This window comes from Phalacrocorax carbo, chromosome 4, assembly GCF_963921805.1.
Source record: "Phalacrocorax carbo chromosome 4, bPhaCar2.1, whole genome shotgun sequence".
NCBI lineage: Eukaryota > Metazoa > Chordata > Aves > Suliformes > Phalacrocoracidae > Phalacrocorax > Phalacrocorax carbo.
The window spans coordinates 49,122,975-49,143,945 of NC_087516.1; the positions used below are offsets into that span (position 1 = coordinate 49,122,975).

At 39.8% G+C, this 20,971-nt stretch overlaps 1 protein-coding gene across 5 annotated transcripts in view; it reads right to left on the bottom strand.

The window, feature by feature from the left end:
• The window catches only part of TRIM2 (tripartite motif containing 2), a 125,825-nt gene that overhangs the window by 89,953 nt on the left and 14,901 nt on the right, over positions 1–20,971 (bottom strand). The window contains exon 1 of one of the 5 annotated variants that reach the window (XM_064449856.1): positions 2,171–2,413. The exons of 2 other annotated variants lie outside the window; for them this stretch is intronic. The gene's annotated coding sequence lies outside the window, so the exon portion shown is untranslated. Of the gene's footprint in view, positions 1–924; positions 1,069–1,479; positions 1,567–2,170; positions 2,414–20,971 lie in introns of those variants that run through there. 2 more of the 5 variants (XM_064449857.1, XM_064449860.1) reach the window with 2 other exon arrangements.

Sequence of the window (20,971 nt, forward strand, 5' to 3'; positions counted from 1 at the left end):
GTCTGCCATTTTAATATTTTGACATTTTTGTGAGAGACATTGTCCTGAAAGGTCACCACTTGTCTCAGCAGTTGGCTGGCTGCCACTCAGGCTTGGGACGCTTTGCTCCACAGCTGTCATCAAAAATGACCATTTTCACAGCTAAGTTTCAGGGAAGCTACAAATTTCTGACCATATATGAAGGGAAAAAGGAGACAAGAGGAAGGAAAGAGAAACTCCAAAATCACCTTTCACTTGCTACAATGAAGACAGGCATTGCTACATATACATCTGTAAGATGAGGCTGAAGTATTGCAAAAGCAGCTTATAAACATGCCTGTGTTATAGCAGCATTATCAAGGAGGTTATACCATGAATATGTTTAGCTCTCTATGTGCAGCAAACAACAAAACACATATACTCTCTCCCTAGTCACTTAATGGTAGACACCTGTTAACTGTGATAATTACATTTTCACATGGCTCATAAACAGCTTACAGTACCACAATGGTCCCTAAGAAATAACAAAACCTGTAAATAAGGCAAGAAACATGATGCGGCAACACAAACTGGCTGCAGCCTGCATTTCTTGTCCAATTATCTGACATTAATACTTGGTACTGATTGCAGGCTGTTTTCAATAAGCAGATTTCATTCACAGCACAATAAGAATTCGCTAGCCATAGACTCAATAGGAGAATGGCACTGCAGAAGCTTTAAATTAGAAAGGAGAATAAAACCCAAGATACTGTTTCTTCAGTGCTGAGTCCAAAACACATGAACAAATACCAATTCTCTTCTTTACAGTATCACCGCAACACTGAGAAACCTTCAACTCCACTGCTTCCCAACCACCTTACTATCCTGCCTTCATGCCACGTAGCAGATAAAGGTCATCTTCATGTACAGACAGATTGAGATTGGTGAAAAACATGCATTGCTCACCGTGCTATGTTCATTGTTCTTATCAGGTCAGATGCAGACTTATTGGTGCCCTTATGACGACTATTTGTTTGCGCTTCTGAAAATAAGGTACTGTCGAGATTCTTATTGAGAAGTCCAGGTCTGCATTTATGGATTTTTAAAGAAAATATTCCAGGTGAAAAGTACCATGGCAGATTTCTCCCCTATGCATTCACAAGCTGTCTATTACTGCTGAAGTATCTTTCTCACTGTGTATCTAACATTATCTAATCTAAGCAGAAAACCATCCCTCTAGAAGTACCTCCTGCATTTGCTTGGCTTGTCCCCTCACAGACAAAGTGGCAAGCAGATGTCCCAAAAAATCAACACACACAACTGTAAACTATTTGTTCCGGAAAGCTTTCATGCATCTCTCTCCCTCAGTAGCTCTTCCACTGAAAGCCAAAACAATACTGCAGAGAAGCTTTCCCTGTCAGGATGTTTTCAGCTTTCATCTCTCTGCTTTTTCAAGCAGAACACCGAGGTAGAAACCCTAATTAGCAATCTGAAAGCACCACACAGGCAAGGAATACTTACGTTTGCAACTGTATTTGTGATATTTGCGCACTGATCCAGCGACTGGTGATTACAAAGAAGAGAAAGAGCTTTTTAGACTGCCTTTCAAGCCTCGCAGCAGTGAAAAGAAGGCTGTTATCTGAAAGCTACTCATTTTCTATATGCTGTGCTCTACTTGCTCCCCATGTGCATATAGCACAGCTGCCAGATTTAATAACCATGTCAGCCTGCTTTCCCCATAAAGCAGCAGAGAGATGACAGGATGAAGATGAAGTAGCCAGAGTGTTAATCTGTAGTTATGGCTGCACTAAGCCTTGAATGAATGTCACAGTTTTATTGCCCTTGAAGAAAAAAACAAAACAAGTCACTATTTGTGAAAAAATGTGCAAAAGGATTTCAGAAATGTTAATCCATACTTGCCTTAGTGACATCAAAGTACATTAAAGAAATTTCTCCTTTTTCTTCCTCAGTTAACAAATCCTAGGACTTGAGTTAATTCCTTTTTACTACATCCTGATCTTTCAGAATACATTTTTCCTAGTAGTGCATGCTTGTACCCGAAATGAACAAAACCATTAACTGACAAATTAGTCAAGCTTCACTCCTCTCCGGTTCCTCTCTGAAGGAAGTATTTCCATACCTGTCTGTCTTTGCTGACTTCTTTCAGGGGAAAAAAAAAAAGTTAATAAAAAAGGGGAAAATTCTCATTTACCGTTTAAATTCTTCCACGAACAGTAGTTCCTAGAGCACTGGACTTTAGTATCTGATGTGGTCAGTTCACTGTCAAGGTGGAGCATTGCCGTACCTCCAGTTGCAAAACCAGTTCCATGTGAGGGAGGGGTGGCCAGAGTTTACATGACAAGACAAGGTGCCAGTCATGCAATCAAAACCAACAAACTAAAAATAAACCCAGAAACGTTCAGTTGAATTTGCAACAGCGTGGGGATGCTGCAAAGATCATATGACATCTGTGCGCGTCTTTTTCTCTCTCTCATTTATATTCCCGTCACTTCCCTTGGAGGCACCTGTCTCAGTGGGGAGTGGTTTCTGTGGAAACTATGGACAGTCTGCTTTCCCCTCAGAGAAACTGTTACTATGGCAACCTTACATAATGTATATGGCCTAGATTCTTTTTTAAAATAATCTAACACTGAAAATCTCATTACAAAATTAGAGCTGATCTGTCGGGGTGGTGGTGTGGTGGTGGAGAAATATAGCTCTTTAAAAATTGCGTTAGAAATGTAGGATAAAAAACCCCAAATGGTATTATGAATTAAATGAGAGTATAGGGGGCACTGTCATTGCATCACTCGCAAAGACAAAATAATTTGGAAATTCCAGCAAACAAGGTCTATTACTTAGCATTTCTGGGAAACAAGGAGGAAGGGAATAATTTACTTGATATTATGGCTCAATGTAGCAATCAATGCTGCATCTTATAGAGTAGAGCTTTTTTCTATGTTTATTCTTCCAGCAACCAGGACCTCACTTAATGATGTAAGCCCAAACACCGCTTACATCTACCCCATTCAAAACTGAAATATCAGCTTCAAAGTCACTTATTCTACATTATGAAATTGTGCTGCATTAAAGCTCAAAGAAGTGTCTGAAAGAGCCTGAAAGTATGAGTCAGTGAGGCATAGTGTGCAGTGGCACAGAAGCAAAAAAGGCACACTGCTGTTTATATGACTTTCAGATCGAGGAGACAAACCTGCCCACAGCCATAGTGGAGAGGGCAGATCTGTCAGATCATATTGGGGAGACAGGGAGGTTAGGGCCCTGGCAATGGGTCTGGGCAGGGTGAGGGGGCTTTGGCTTCTAAGTCAGCAGCTGAAGACCTGCCTGGGTTGGCAATGACATGAAGTCATAGTCATGTCACAGATGTTTTGTGACCCCTGTGAAACAGGTAGGTAGAGATCTCCCCTCTCTCCCCTATCTGCAGCCACCCTTGCATATAACCCTTTTATTGGTAATACAAATCAAAAGTCAAATGGTTAAGAAGGTAAAGCTACCTGTTTACACATAATCAGTGATTTCAGTTCGACAAATATTGTTGGGGAAACTTTAGTAAAACCTTACCTCTGAGGTATCTATGTTGTGAATCAGTGGATCAAGATCTCTCCTGACATCTAGCAACTTTTATTAGCATGAGCTACATTACAAAAATCAGTTGAGGACTGATCTTTTCTTCCCTACTCCTATTCAGAAGATGAACAAGGGGGAGCACCCTGCCTACAGAACATTTCCCCAAAACTTATGCAAGGACCTCCTACACTCCACTGTGCAAAGGGACTCTCCAGGTGGGACAAAGCAGGCAGGAAGCATTGCTTCAAACCCCACAGCATTTATGTTCCTTTCTTGTGTAGTGGAGACACTTTTACAAAGGAGACTCATGCTTCCTGAGGTGAGGTGTTGTTTGGGATGTTGCTTCTCCAGGCAGGTGTTATTGCACTGAATACCCAAACTGACCTATACAGGAGATCTACTCTGACCATCACACAGAGCAGTATTCCGTCAGAGGCACACACCTTTTTGTCTGTGAAACTCAAGTGTTATATGAAGATATGAAAGCATTAAAAATTATTTCTCTCTTATACAGAAAGACAAGGGAGGTCTGGTGCATAGTGCTAACTTCATTTGAATTTGAGAAAATTCAGCACCACCAGGACACACTCTGTACCTTACCTGACCGAAACTTTTACAATTTATCAAGTATCACATTCCTAGTCAAACATTACACAGCAGTCAGGCCTCCCTGACATTTGACTTTTGAACCCCGGGGGTCTCAAGTTCTATCCCCAGGACCTACCAACCACTACATGTTACAAACAACCTTTTGCCTTCTAAACCTAAAAAAAAAATGGAAATGAGGAAATATTTTCAACAAAACATCTACATCCACTTCTGAATTAATCTTATATACCAAATTACACAATAATTAGACAATATTAGTGAAACATGTATTTAGTGGCCCTAAAATAGACAATATATTCCAAAGTAAAGCACTAAAATTAAAATTTCTTAAGCAGATTAGAAAGAGCTAAGCTGTCACTTAAACTCACGTAGTTCTGACATTTTTGCTATGTAAAACCTTGAACTTCAAAGAGTACATGCACATAGACAGCAACAGGGACAAATTGAGAAACAGATATTACAAAAGGTAAAGCAATGAAGTTAACAGCTTATTTAAAAAAAAAAAAAGAAGCAAACATCTGACATAGAATGAGAAGGCTTAACTACTTTTCATAGCTGTGCCAACGTTCCCAACACAGAAACGCATAGCACAGCAAAAGCCGACCTGGTTACGTGGCTTCTGGACTGAGCTAAGTAACATCTAGCCAGCTCAGTCTGGAAGCAGCATGAACTCAGATCCCTCTCCATTTATCTAGGTAAATATTCTGTGTGTATCCAATTCATGGACACTTGCGGCTTCCTCAAGCATAGGACAAGGTGTTTGGGCACCAACCTCAGGAGTGGGCATCTCACTAGTACCAGCATACTTCCAGTAAGTTAACTTACAGCACTTCTATTTCTTACCTTAAATTCTGCCTTTACCTACCTGGGAATCTCAAGTTACCCAGAATTCTGATCACACTCTAAGGGGCCTGGCTGAGATACTGCTGAGAAGGCAGTTAGACTAACAAAAGAAAGATTTGTGTTCACAGCAGGACTCAGGCATACAGAGATGCAGCTGTAACCTGTGAACTTGTTGTTAGTTTCCTTCCAGCAGGGAGTTACCTCACTCTAGGAGTCCAAGCTTCTCTTGACAGCCCAGGATCTGCAATAATGGTCTCTCAGTGAATAGATTCAGAAAAAATGTAATTGAGCTGTTATGACCTGGACACTGTTTGGTGCATGTCACTGGACATAATAGCAACCCTACAGTCTACGATATAGCTGAGAAAGGCAGACTTCCAGTGGTTATTTAAAATGGCATCGACCCACTCCAGCAGTATTTATTATGTTTCCCACATCTTTTCCCATGTCATTACATCAAGCCTATGAAGAAATATATTAGCAACAGAGTATTACATATGGCTTTGCTCAGAGATAGAAGTGTCTTCAGAAACCCTTTGTACAATATTACATTACTTATTCGAAAAGAAATCTCTAGTTGACACACCACCTCACTTAACTCCATGCTAGGCTTTTACATAGACAAGCTACTTATATTTCCAGGGTGTTGACTGCTCATCAGATTTATACTGGTTTTGATACTGCAATCTCTTTCCTCCCATGGTCCTATTACAGAGAAAAGGTCCTCCTTTCTATCTACTTGGATTGACATGCTTTGGATGAAGGAAAAAAATCTGAGCAATAAATAAAGGGAGAGAGAGATTCACAAGGAGGCACAGGCAGGGGGGTCTCTTCCTAACCACAAGGTGCCTTGCAGTCTGCAGATCCCCCTGCCAAGAGTTCTGTGCTTATGCAATCCACAGGAGTGACACCCACAAAAGTCCACACATTAGGACCGAGATGCCTAACTTAGCTGCTGTGAAATGCTAAGATCTTAAACTCTCTCCATGAACTTGGTATCCTCATCAAGGCTGCAGGAAAATGCCCGGCCCCAACTGGGACTGATACATACCCATTCTCTTGAGTAAGTTAACTTACTCAACTTCCCTTTCTCGCAAGAGCTGACTGGGGAAGAGATGAGAGGCAATTACAGTACTCAAGTACTCTACAGTACTCAAGCAGATTTGGGGCTCAAATCTACTAGCAGCCAGATGAAGGTTTAACCACTATTCCTTTATTTAATCACATCTTTTTAGGCTACTCTAAGGTAGGAACCCTCCTGAAGCTGCTGTCCTGATATTACTACATAACGAAGGGAGTGAGGGAGAGAACAAAGACTGCTGTGCAGCCTAGAAGTCAGGCTGCTGTTCAAGGCACTAACCTTGGAAGTCCAGTTCCTGCTTCGGTAATCGGCTGTTCATTAGGAGGAGAATGAGATTTCTGTGTCCCTGATGACAGAAGCTATTTGGTTGGGGTTCAGCAGGTGCTTTCTGAGCTCTGCCACAATAGCCGCTTCAGACACAACAGGCACAGAGTGTCTTCTGTGATGGTCCTGATGTGTCTAGGTATGAGGGAAATGCGCAGTTGTTCAGCCCTTGCTGCTGTTTAGCATCTCCAGACACCTGGGTTACGTGGCGGATTTCAAAGACCTACATTTCTGCCTGAAGTGTTTAAGGCAGCCATTATGTACTTAAGGCCATGTCTACAATGTGGGAGTAGGGCCACCTCAGCTGGCAGGGATCTGCATACTGACTCACAAACCATAAGTGCTGGGGAATTCAGTGCAGAAACACACAGCCTGGCTCTGTGCGTGGTCACTAATAATCCATAGTGCTGTGCACAAGGCTACACTCCACTGTGACTTTTCCAGATCAAGGGTTCCTGAACTCCAGCCTACCCCAGAGAGTAGGCAGGCCCTACATCTGGCCTCAGTCCCTGCACAGATCTTGCCTGAGTTCAGCCAAGGAAATAGTCATTATAGGGATTAAAACTAATCTGATTTCATCAAGCCTAGAACACACAGGAAACAGATCAAAGGTGGATTTCTGCCTGGGTTTCTCATGGATTTCAATTTCAATTAACATTCCCAACTGCAGGCCTGCCTATTTCTTTCCTTGTTTTAGAAGCAGAAATCATTGCCAAGGCTGTGGCAGCCAGGCCAGCAAATAGTGACAAATAGTGTAAGCTGATCTGGCAGGCTTCATTAAGGGCAGATTAAACACTGACAGTCCCCAAGGTTTTTGTGATATGATTGCATGACATGGCCAATGAACTAGTCACTCCCTAGGGTGAGAAGCACAGATGATATTCAACTGCCTGGAGAGTGGAACATAGACCGCTCTGTGAAACTACATGTTATGACAACACATAAGATGCAAAGTCCCATCTCTAAACAAGGTGCTTCAACTCAGATAAACCCTGTGAATAGCTAAATACAAGTCTGTCTATTCCCAAGATGACTGAGTGATATAGGAAAAAAATAAAATAAAAGAGACCTGCGAAAGGCCGACATAGGAACTCAACAGTCCATCCCAGTCAGGATGTCTTGCCTTTTTCCCCCATGCAAAGTCCATAGATCTCATCTTTTAAGAATGTTTTTAAGAAACATTTAGGAATGGTCCCCCATTTACTGGGTCAAGTATTATTATATCAGAATGTCAAGAACTCCGAGTCGTGTGTGCTCATGGCAAGGTTGTCCTGGACCTAAACCAGCCTCCTAGTTTCTCTACTATCTAATTGTAACCTGATGGTTTTCCTTGCTCTACAGGGTGGTGGATGTATAAGTTTCTAATCACAAAGACTGCATGATAACATTTCCCTTTTCAATCCAAAATACTCCAAAAGCTTCCAGATTTTTTTTTTTACATCACAAGACCAAATAAATTGATCCTACCTGAAATGTTGCCACTTAACATTGTGGAACTTGGTTCTTACATTGTGTAACTTGGTTCTTTCTGTACCCATTCTATCCAAATAAAATGTATGTGAAATCAAGTGCTTTTGAACTGAAATTAAACAAACAAAAAAAAGGCAAAAAAGCTGCACTGGGTTGATACAGCTACAGCACAGGAGGATCCATTAAGATAATGACAAACAGAAGAGTAAAATTTTTCATTGACCATCTGAAATTATAGAGTTCTAGCAGCATAGAAGTGAAAGGTGAAAGCCTTATCTGTGCCTCACTACTTGATCCAGAAAGGCAGGAAATTCAGATACATAACCATTAACATTATAATTGAAAAATGGGAAACAATTCTGCAAGCTTCCACAGAACAGGTTTCTAATTCAGGCAGAAAATTATCCTAGTTTCCATATTTCTCTGCTAAGGTCTGGATTGTGTCCATTGACATAAGTTTGTAAGAGAAAAAGGTGCTGTTGAATGCACCTCATGCCCAGAGAGCACTGCATCCAAGAGGCATAGTACAGCTGCTTAGCTATCTCATAGATTTAGAGTCACATGGAAAACCTTTTCTCAGTGCTGCAGGTTCTGCCTTTAATGGCCATTAGTGACTTCAACCACATCTGGACACATTTTAATGACATTATATCTAGCAAAAGCCTCTCAGACACAGTACATGCAGCACCCTGTTTGCAGGGGTCTACCCTGCCTTTATTATTAAAAAAAATAATTTGTTTTGCTTATGGTTACTACAGGACAGCAGGTAAGAGACAGCAGGTAAGAGACAGCAGGTAAGAGACAGCAGGTAAGAGACAGCAGGTGGAACTGAGGTGTTGGTATACACATGGGAAGATGTATGTATAAAAGGGAAGTCAAATATATTTTTATTAGGAAAACAGATGAGCAGCTGGTGGCACACTTTGCTCCTTGCCTTGTCCACCTTTCCTATTCTTCCTGCATTTTAGTACCCCAACACCATCACCATAACCAGCCTTCATGACTTCTCTGTTTAGCCCTTCTCGCACAGGGAGCTCAAAAAAGAACAATAAATTATTACCTTTACCTCTCCTCCTTCATCGAGTCAGTGCAGAGACACTTTGTCATCTGCTGTGACACCATTTGTGCCCTAGAAGATCTGAACTGAAATGGATGTCTCCAGGCTCCAGGGACATCCAGAGGGAACTTTCCACAAACAGCACTCCTTACTTAGAATGTCTTTGTTTGTTAAATACAAGGAAACAAGTTAAAACACACAAACCAAAATTATCCACCAGAAGAATTATATTCCAATGTGACTAACACATTAAGCTAGTTAGACCTCTTTATGGCTTTACCTCCAATTTAGAATGAATTGAGTAACTTTCTAGGCATGTGGGGGTTCCAAGTGGAGTGGAAATGATGAAAGCACTTATTCAAAACACTCATTAGCAATCTTTTCCACCACTCCAGTCCAAATAAGCTATTTGAGTGGATTACTTATAATTTAGGAACCACACACTATGTCATGCCTGAAAATATGAATTCCCAGAGACAACCAGAGTGCTGCAGAAATCACTGTGAATTAAAACAAAGATTGTTGGAAGATGGAGGAAAGAGCTGCGATGATGTATGTTAGCAGTATCTTTTCTCTCCTTCAGATTTTACAGAATTCCTTTTCCATGCACAGAGAGTTTCTTGGTTTCTAGAAGTGAGAGGGCTATGACTTGATGGGAAGGAATCAAAGGTGTGAGTCTGCTCCTACCACAATTTTCCCCAAATAATACAGATATTTATTTAGAAAGATCTCAGATAAACCCAGTACCTTGAACTAATCTTTTTACTCTAGATGTTGCAAGCTTCCTCCTGCTCCCAGGCTGAGCCTGAAATTAGGGAACAGAAAACAAACCCTTGATTTTGCAATGTAATGCTCTCATATCCACCCCAGAAACGGGCTTCTGCCTTGACCTGCACAGCTTTTTTGGCAATATACCTCATTGTACCCTTCAGCCTGAAGCCAGAGAATTGAAACTACCACTACTTGTTTTGCCTTCTCCTGCTGTAGATGACATCCATAAAGTAATCCTCAGTAGAAAATTGTGATACTGTGTTGCTTTCAACCACACCTTGGTTCCTGAAAGCAAGAACATTTGGACAAAGTCCTGTTCTCGCTGTTTTCTTTTGGCTACTTCTGTGCTGAGCCTGAAGGCTCTTCACTGACTCCACAAGGTGCCTAATTCTGGCACCTAGGCTTAACCTGCTAGAACTACACAATTTTTACAGGCACTGCAGTGCAGAACTAGAATTTTTGAAGTAGATATTACACATCTAAAAGCAGAGGACTTACAGGATCTCAAGTTTAGTCTTATTTCAAAGCAGATTCATAGTAGCATCTCAGTGTGTACAGAGGTACTCAATATGTTATTCAAGCACACAAATGTTCCATCACAATCTTTGCACACACTGCATGCAGCCATGTTCTTGCTTTCCCAGCTCAGATGCAGTATCATATGCATCTAAATATTACTGTGTTAGGAATATTAGATCCTAAATGATTATACTTTGCTGAAGAACATCATGTAACCCTTGTGTAAAATAAGCAGTATGCCCAAGCAAACAACTGCTCTAACAGGGTTCATTACACGCGAAATGGGATTGAAATCCCACTATTGACTAGTGAAAAAAAAAGCAGATAAATAGTTCCTTTCCTTTAGAACCAGCATCTAACTTGCTTTGTATTCCTAGAAAATAAAATGTGATGGGAAGAACCCTCATTTCTCAGGGAACAGCCTGTCTTAAATCTCTGTTTGGGCAGTTAGTGCATGGTGACTTCTTTTTAAAAGAACTCTAGTACTCTTTTCCACAGAAGCACTATTTTCTTGCTATGAACAATTTGCACCTCACTGTAAAATACTGTGAGATTAACATTATACTAATCAATAGTTAGGCCTAATTATAAACTTGCTGCTTTAATTACATCAATTGTTGCTTTGAGAGATTTTAATGAAAACATCAGAGATGGTGAGAAGGACATTTTAATTTCATGCTCTCTCAACCCCCCCAAGCCTTTCATTAAGCCCTTCATTGCAGATGTCCACCCTGGCACCAACTGACTTGATAGCTGTGCTAGAGCCAATTAAACCTGGCCATCATGGCCACAGTCAGAATTACTGACTACCAGAGAAGATCACTGTCAGAGCCACTGCCTGACGAACAACTGGTTGTTGTGATCTCATCTACGATTTTTACCCTTCTTTAGTTCCCATATCCCTTCCTACAAATGCAAACAATGGATGTGTAGCTATTGCTCTGTGTTGCTGGGCCACTTGGAATAGAAATTGTACTACCATCTTTTGACTATAAGGAGAACTACACCTTTAGAGAGTCTCCTTTCTGTATTAATTCACTGGAGGAAGTAATCTTTAATTCAGTGAATAAAACATAAAAATCCATTTAAATATGGAGACACAAGATGAACAGTGTAGTCTATGAGCTGAGTCCTTTACAAAAAGCAATTCAGTTTGAACATATCCATAAGAAGGCTTATAATTCTGGACAATCACAGTATACCCAAGAAAAAACCACCAGTTTTAAACGTATCAGCCACAGTGCACCTACATCTATTTCACATGTCCTAGTAAACTGTTTGGAGGCAGCTCCACTATTACAGCTCCATGTTTCCTCTGGCACTTCCAGTCTGTACAACTACAATGGTGCTCAGTTCTTGGGCAGATCAGTACAGACTGGAGTTGGCATTAATCACGACTCTCTTATTTTCATTGAGTAGTTTATATCTAGATCAATTCAGAAGTGATGGACAGTACCACTTTCTGAAATGTACAGTGGTCTATACAAAATTATTTCAGTTCCCAGGGAGGCGTCATACAGAATTACTGTTAACTGTCCTTAATAGAATTCAGCACCAAGGATTCTTCCACTTCTACGCCTAGAAAAAGTTCTTCTGAAACAAGTCAGAAACCCATTGGAGAAGCATATAACAGGTATCTTCAGCAGTTAGTTGTCCTACACTGTGCTCATACACAAAATTGTGATACTTTGAAACCATGCTAAAATACAATACTGACATTTTAAGGCAATTGCAGATGAATCTCATTATTCATAAAAGGCAAATTCCACAGCACTGCAAATAGGCAAATATACTTAAAACCCAAAGTAACAGGTAAAAATGTACACTGTCTGTTTGACATTAAGAACAGTTTTGGGAGTGGAGTGTTTAAGAACATTCCTCTGCATACCAGCAAAGATTCTGCTGGATATCTGACAACAGAAACACTGGTTTAATACCGCATGATCTCGCAACAGCATTTTTGCCAATCCCTGAAAAGAAACCACTGGCATTTTTGGTGTGCATTATGGCATGTGTGGTTTAGTAGTGTTTCACCACTTTATAAATTCAGGGGAAAATCTTGGTTTCCATGAAGTCAAGGGGATATTTGCTACAGGCCTCAGTGGAGTTGGCCTTTCATCCACAATATTTAAGAAGTGGGTCTATGGTCTGAAGAAGAGCAAAGGAGAAAATAAAAAAGTTTTTTTCCATTACGAACAAAAAAAGTTCCAATAAACACTAATGGATAAAATCCAGATGTTTCATAAGACTCCTTTCCCTATCAATTATGCTATGCTGTATACAGTTTTTAAGCAGCTCTCAATTTATTTATGTACATATGGAAAGAAATTGGAAAGTAGTGTGTGTGTATATATATATATACATACACACACAGGCTAAAGTCAAGATAGGTGGGTTTTTTTCATTTTCTTCTCTCGTTAGCATAGTTCCACTAACATTCAGTCCCTCTGGTGTAGCTGAAATTATATACAGTAATAAAGAGCAAAGTAGAGCTACTAATTCAAAGAAATCTTCCTGTTCTCACACGTAATGTTATTAATTGGAGCTATTACAAAGTAGTGGTCAAGGGTCTTCACGTTTCATTTTGTCCTCTGATCTACATCATCTCTGTAATAGACCACCATATACCATAGTAATACAGTAGCTAATTCCTTCACACTGGAAAACCAGCGCACAGACTTAACTTTCATACCTGCTGGAGGGAGATAACACTTTACTGCTGAATAGTTCAACAAAATCAAAAAAATCCCTCGTATATTCCATAGCCCTCAGGCAGCAATGGAAGCAATCCTCCCCTGGCCCGCAACTCCCTTAAATTATGTAGAATAAACTTTTATCCTGGGTATATTTAAACAGAGCAAGAAAAATAATTTTTCTGTCACTGGCAACAATGTTTCCATAGTTGTACCCAGCACCTTAAAAGTTGATCGCAATAGTAAATCCTTTCCATCCCCTTTTTTTCTGAACCAGCAGACAATAACTTGTTATTCTATCTCTCAAGGCCTGGGAACCCTTGATCTCAAACCCACTGTCTCACCATAGGTGCTGGTTATTGGCATGATGAGCCTCAAGAATTTGTAATGTACCTAACTTCTGATCTCTCTTACATGCCTGTACCCCATATTAATGTTGGCTTATAAGGACATGTCTTTATGAAGAGCTATATACAGAGGCTTGAGCATCATCAATCAGCTGAAAGAATGTTTGTCTTGCAATGAGCTAATGATTTGTTTGTAGTCCAGTGAAGAAATCAGCCTGTATGCCATCTGGAAAGGAGATGACTCTGTCTAGTTAACATCTGAAATACAACAGCATTTCTACAGTGAGGTGAACTGTCACTTGTCCTGTACGAGAATACTCAAACTGACCACTAACAGTGATGAATTACAGGAAAACATGAAGCAAAAGAGAGGGAATGCTTGAATCTGAACATAATGCCAAGAAAAGTTTGGTCAGTTATCACATACAAGTAACCCCTAAACAGAGTGTTTTCTCAGTGACACTTAAATCCAAAGCAATGGGTTTTGTCCAAGAACTGGATCCTAGTCATAAAGCACCAAAGCATTCTGACTGCTTGTTAGCTGAAGATGAGCTAAAATACAGGTAGATATGAAGATTTGCATTTATTTCTTTTGGCTTGCCTCTGCACCTAACTTTGCTGTCTGTGTTTGACTTACATAAATAAATTACCCTTCGGCTTTTATCTTATGGGGGATTTTAGGTTAGCTGGCAATAAATAAAACATTCTGCTCTGATGGGTGTGGATGATCATGAAGACAGGGTTATTGGAGCCATTTTCAAGGTACCAGTGCCCCACCACAAGTGATCATACAGAATAAAGTAAAAGTGATGAGGACCTCCTTTTTCTAAGCTGTTTTGCCTGGCTAGGAAGCTGGCAGTGCAGAGTGTCACTGTGGAGGAAATGTCATCCCCACTGATTAACACCGGCTGGAGATATCCCAGCATGCAAGAGACCTATGGGGAGAATGCCAGGATCTTGGTTATCACCCAGACCTATTCAATGATTCAAGTCATAGTACTCCATCTGGGCCAGGCAGTACTGAGCAAGAACCTGACACATACACGTATATTCCTAAACGGCATCAGAAACGTTTTGAACATCACCTAGCATTGAATGTTCTGGTTCCTTGCCCAGCAATGACAAGAGAGACTTCTCCCTCTGAAAAAGTAGTCATAAACCACAAGTTTAATGCATGACAAGACTGCAATGCAGGCAGCAATTTCCCATGCTTCCCCTCTTTAGGGGGCATTATTAGCTTGCTTATCATCACTGTTCCTTCCTAAGATCATCAATACAACACAAACATCCATACAACTGGAAAAACAAAGGTTTGAAAGGTTATGTATTAGGGGGTTCATGATTTGTAGTTATGTATGTAATCTGCATCATGTTTAATCAGAGAAGTATTTTCTAACAATTTTAGACTTTCCATTTACAGTACTCAGCAGAAATATTTGTGGTGACATTCCAAGTGTTCAGAATGTGTATTTCTTCCTATTTCACCGGCAACTCTGAATTAGACGTGTACTGAAGAGTCTAATCCAAACATAATAAAAACCATTTGCATAGAAAACTGATCCATAAAATGGCAGTGTTCACTGCGTGGGCAAAGCAATATTTCATGATTTTTCATTTTCACAGAAACAATTTCCATGTGCTCAATTACCAGCTACAAGTGAACTCTGAGACTTCTCTGCACGCTACAGCATGAAACTGATGGTCTACATTTGATCCTAAATGCCCAGCAGGTCTATGCCTTTGTCTCTCACTCCATTTTTCTTCAAAAACTCAGGCTTGTTTTTGAAAAGTGTTTGCTTTATGCATATGTTTTCAAGCTTTTATTCTACACCAAAAATACCTGGAAAACAAGATGACACACAGCACAAGAAAGAAAAAAGACTATGGAGTTTTTTAAAAAAGTCAGGGTTGGCAGCATATTTTGAAAAATGCCAAAGGTTTTGTGGAATAAATTCCATTTGGCACGTTTAGAGATAAAAGAATCCAGCTGCTTTCAAGCACCAAATGCACCACTAAGAAGTTTCTAAAATGGCAGAAACATCTTAAATCAACGAAACATATCATCCTCCCACACAAAACAAGAACAACAGCAACAAAAGAACCACAAAACATTCCTATTTAGATAGACTTCAATGCTAGCCGAAGTATGTCTGTTCCAGGCAGCTTGTCAAAGAATACACTTATATACAAAAAAGGGCATAGGGTTGAGGGATGTTATGATGCTTCAGGCTATCACAAAGCTGGGCAAAGAGATTAAAGCAGTCCTGCTGCTGAGGCACCTAGGATAAGGAACCAAGCTGAGCCATATGATGATTGGAATCCTTTGCAAAAGCGTTTCTATCCACTTGATTAGTGTCTTTCAACGACTGTATAAATGAACAGGAGTTATTGGTTTAGGGCTTGATTCAATGCTTACTGAAGTCAGTCATGACTTTCTACCACCTTTAAAAGGTCTTTGGCTCAGACGCTAAAAGAATAAAACCCACCTACTTATGTATCCTTTCTTCCAAGTTTAGGTACAACCTGTTCAACTCCTTCATGACATGTAGGACATGTAAAACACACTTCTAGCAAAACTGGAACTTGGAAGTACATAAGTCAGGGACTAGCTCCTTCATTGTAATAGGAGAAAATTCTCACAGAGGAGCTGCAGAAATGGCAAGAATGCTGCCCTTTTAATTCTAAAGAGAATCTATATTTTCAGGATGCTTTTCCTTGTTGTTCCTTCAACTGAATATCCACTGCCACAGGTTCCTAGCTCTGCTTCTCTCAGCCACAGCCACTTGGCAGAGGTTAATACCCTGCACAATACAACAACGCGTGTGACTGCATTCCAAAACAGACTTGCAAAATGGGTTGGCCCTACTGAAGTGTGAACATATTTTATTCCCTTTTTAAATGGACCGTTTCACAGATATAAGTTTGAAGTCAGTCATGCTAGCACAACTGAGGATAAGGTACCTTCCAGTAAACAAAGACAAAGGAGACACTGGAAGGTACTGACAGAATACTATCCTGGGACAACAGTCTGGATGTCCAAAACGCCAGCGAAGAGTCCCTATGGAAAGGGTCCTCCTTGCAGGCAGCTAACACTCAAAAGTAACAATTTATTTAACTAAGAAGCAAAATGAATAAACATTCTATTGAAAGTTCATTTCATCTCTCCTCATCTCCTGATAATCCTACGGTATCAGCTATGAAGAGCTTTGAAACTCACATTTCAAGGTGGTAATTTCCAGCTAGTCTTTAAAAAGACAAACATTAAATCTAAGCAAAGGCAGTTCAGTAACTTTGCAGTACGAAAAATAAACTTTTCTGTTTCTAAGCATACAAACACAAAGAATGTAAAAACCGCTTGTGCTGAAATGGCTGGAGCTAGAAGGCACAAATTTGGCAGGCAAGATGACTAAATAAGAAAAGCCTTCACATTTTCCAATTAAAATGGGATTTGCTTTGACTGATCAGCTGCAAATCAGTCTTTTTGTCCTTTATCAAGTGTTTTCCCTCAGCTTGAAAGGAAGCAGCTAAGGAACATCATGCTGTGCTTGTGTACAATTAACTTAGCCAAGCAATGAAACATTCAGAGAAGAAACAGAACAGCCCTGTCTGTGATATGTAGATTTTTATCCTGTGCTTACACAGGGCTGAATATCCAGTATGGTAAAAGCACTGCAGCTCCCAAAATCTGTGTATTTATTATACCCTATTTACATATCATGTCCACAGTCTCTGTAAAATATCTGAATTAATTACAAAAGCCATAACATCACAGAAAGTTGTTTTCTATTCAGTAATCAATGTAGGCACTAGGGCTTCAACCCACAAAGGGATGCCTGCATGTCCCTATGAATCAAGCTGTTTATAATTAGGGTGAGAAACACCTCACTACAGAGGGTCTATTTAATTTCTTACACATCACTTTGGAACTCTTCAGACATCTGAAATCATAGGGCCAAGGTAGTCTATTACAGATTTCATCTTGTACTTCCTCCTGCACACGACACGTCTCTTTCCAATACTATACTTGGCCTTTATTTTGCCAGCAACTACTTTGTTAAGAAAAAAAAAAAAGGTCTTGCTTTTATCATTTTGTCACATCCCATCACTGAAACAGCATTACACTGATTCAACATCAAGTTGACATGAAGCACCTTGCTGTAACCATACTGAAGTAACTTTGAAGTTTTTCCATGTAGATTTCTTTTAGGTAATAATGAGCTTTAATTTGATGCTCCAGTCTTTAGTGTTGGACATTTGTATGCAAATGGACAGTTGCACAACGGCAGAAAATAAGCCTTGGTATTTTTTTATATTGATTGGACTCAATATTCTCAGCACATCTACATAAGGTTGACTAAAAAGAGGCATTAGCGTTATACAGTTAAGTCCCCTACAGGCAGACTATTTTCTACATTTCCAGGAGTTTAGCTTCTTTGAGATTTTAAGCGCCAGTGTTAGAGCTGGCTGAATACTATTTGTCAGCTCACATTAATTTTGAACTTCTCTAATTCACAATCATGCACAAATATCTCTCACTTTGAAGAACATATTTTGTCCCTGTATGCTCTTGCCAAGCAGTCTGGTGGCCCATTTTGCAGATGCTTGTTGCTCATCAACATACCAGCTATTGACTATTTGAGTTATGTGTATGTGTTTTGCTGAGTGGGTAGCTGAAACTTTCATGGAGAATAATTGATAGGAAACAGAGAATGGATTTCCATGACTAATCTTTTGGGATTTGCAAACATCTCCATGACCACTCCACCATTGTACAAATATTAAAGACTGGCAAACAGCAGAGCCACCACAGTCTTCAAGAATGTAAAATTAAAATGATTTAACTGTTATTATATTTACAAGAGCTCCCTTTTCTGCTAACTTGCCAGCCTTAACCACTATTTTCCATAGCAACAGTGGCTAAAAAGATGGCAGCAGATCCATGCTAATGGCCTGCAGTAAAAATATTGATAAATAGGCTTTTCCATCCACCCTCAGTTAATATGAAATCTGGAGGCTGCGCCCATATTCTTTTCAGATGGGGGATCATAATCCAAGTCTTTCATTATCTCCAGTTTGGCCTACTGCAAATGTCCAGACTCCTGCTGCTTGCCTTCCAAGCAACCTACAAGAGCACATTAACTTCAGTACTGTGGAGCTCCTGCTAGACTCCCATCTCATGAAACTCCACACGTTTTAAGCTCTTGTTCCTAACCTAAAAGGAACCTTTATAATTATTAGGACCTGGCTACATGGAAACCATTTAATTTTTTTTCCCAGCACTCCACTGTGATAACAACAGGCCTTGCAGATACTAAAACTATCCAAATCTTACCAGGAAAAACTGTCAAGATGCTAAGGGCTGAGCATTTTTAGCTGACATACTTGAGCTATGGAACATAATATCAGGAGGGATTGGCATGAGTTTAAATATACAAAGGAAGATGCCTATGACCCACCTCTCCTCATATTGCAAGCTTTTCCGTAGGAATGAGCGCAGAATACACACTAATCTCACAGAAGGAGAATGGAAACTCTAAAAACACACCAGAATAGATATCAAGAGCTAACAACAATGATGGGTAATGCGCTCTCAAAAAGGAAGGCAGAGACAGAACTTGAATGCAGAATGCACCGGGTGTCTTGCACAGCTGATCTAGCTCAATCTGCTAAGGGTCTCTAGACCTCTAAAGCATGAGTGTGAACTTGATTATCAAAACTAGAGATAAATGACATCACAGGATGGTCAGGGTTACAAATCCTAATTTACATCAACATCAAATGGAGCTTGCTACTGTTACTCCAGCTCAAGAGCTAGAGCTCTGTGCTCAGTTCAGTCAGTTAATATGTATTCAAATAAAAAGGCATGAGAGTCATCCCCTTACAATGTCTATGCCATTCACAGCAGGATGAGTGCCTGGCTACAACAAAACTTTGGGTAAGGTTACTGATCATGGGCCTCTGTGAGAGTGTCCGTTAAAGCTGTTTTAGTAGTTGGAGTTTCACAGTATGAACATTCGCTACTATCAGGCTCAAGACAAAGCACCTATCCAAATACTTTCATTCACCCATTTTGAAAGGGTTTACAAGGGTGGCTGATAAGAATTGGCTGCGCTTCATGACTAAAGGCAACTGAGGCACTACAGACATAAGACTTGTTTTTCCAAAATGGCTTCTCCTTTGTGTGTCCTAATGTTTTTGTTCCAAGGTTAAGCTATTGAAAGATTGAATATTAGAAGTAGTGCTGTTCCCCTGAACAATCCTGTCATCACAGCAGGCATTTAGCATTTCTGAAAGTGTTACAAGAGCCTGAAGATTAACACTTCAGGCTAAATACCCAGATCTGAAGAACGCTTTTGAATACATAGTCCTACGTCTCTAAGACCACAGTCACACAGAAAGTCAGTGGTAGATTCAAACTCCATAATTCGCAAAGATGTTTCTCCTTCAGAGCAAGTGTAAATATGAGTAAATGAAACAAGCTATACCACATGGCTTGTTTGTTCAACAAAAAGGAGCAAGAATAATTTATATGTGGAAAACTTCTCAATAGAAAGGCATATGTTAGCATGACAATACATTAAAAAGCTATTGTGTAGAAACACAACAAGAATACACAAGGGCATTATTATGAGGACAGTACCCCAGAGTCTCATCAAATGTGGTTTGTTAGAAATAGGAACAAGTAACACTTTCTCTAGCTCAGTTGAATTTGCAGAAATGACTTTTAAAGCTAGTAATAAAATTTTCCAAAGACCTGAAACAAATAAAAGTTGCTTTTGTTGTGCGTGCTCTTCTGTAACTTTTCAAGAATATTTTAGGTGTAGAAAATTTACCAATTTCAACTGATGGGTTTTATTTTGCCTGCATTCTTTGTCATCCTGTATATATTTTTTCTTTCAATAATTTAATAACTTCTGTTTTGCTCTCTGATCCTTTTGTTTTCTCTTCTTCGCCCAGGCTTCAAAAATAAGAGTTTATAAACAAGGTAAGAGGACAGAGTGATGGTTTTCTACTTTCAAGAGCAGGGATAAATGTTTTGAGTGGGGATACAAGAATTAACACATACTGAGAAGGTAAGGAACTCAGAATAACAGCTGAAGTTCTCCACTGGCACATACGTAAGCTGCTTTGCATAAGTCAGATGCATTATAGAGTTTGGGATAAGATATTCTAAGAAAAAGTTACTTTAAAAAGGTAAAACAAATACACATCAGTTACTATATTCATGAAGGACTAGACTGAAGCTTTACCTCTTGTACTTGAAACAATATTAAGCTATATTCCAAGTCTTGACCTGAACAGATATTTTTAGAATCAATTACGCTAAGAGGTTTGAGCTACCTGAAGATTAATCTTTTGGTCTGAATGAAAACTGAATAAAGGAGTTGCTGACTACAGCAACTACTCTTCTACATGAAACGTCATTCTTCAGCTGGAGGCAGAGGAAATCATTTGCAGAAAACATCCTTTTTATGACCTTCACTGTGCTGGAGGATAAGATGATCATCTGACTGTATTCTTGTTCCTGCCAGCAAAAATTAGACTGCCCAGATTATGTTTTCCCATTAAAGCAAATGAAGGCTTTCAAGAGCTCAGGTTTCCCTCAGTAGTCAGCCCTGCTAAAATGGGGTGTTTTCTTTTGGCGCATAGTTTCCTAGCAGTAGCCTGGACTAGTGAGACACAAAGCTCCATCAGTGGTTGGAAAAGGAGAAGC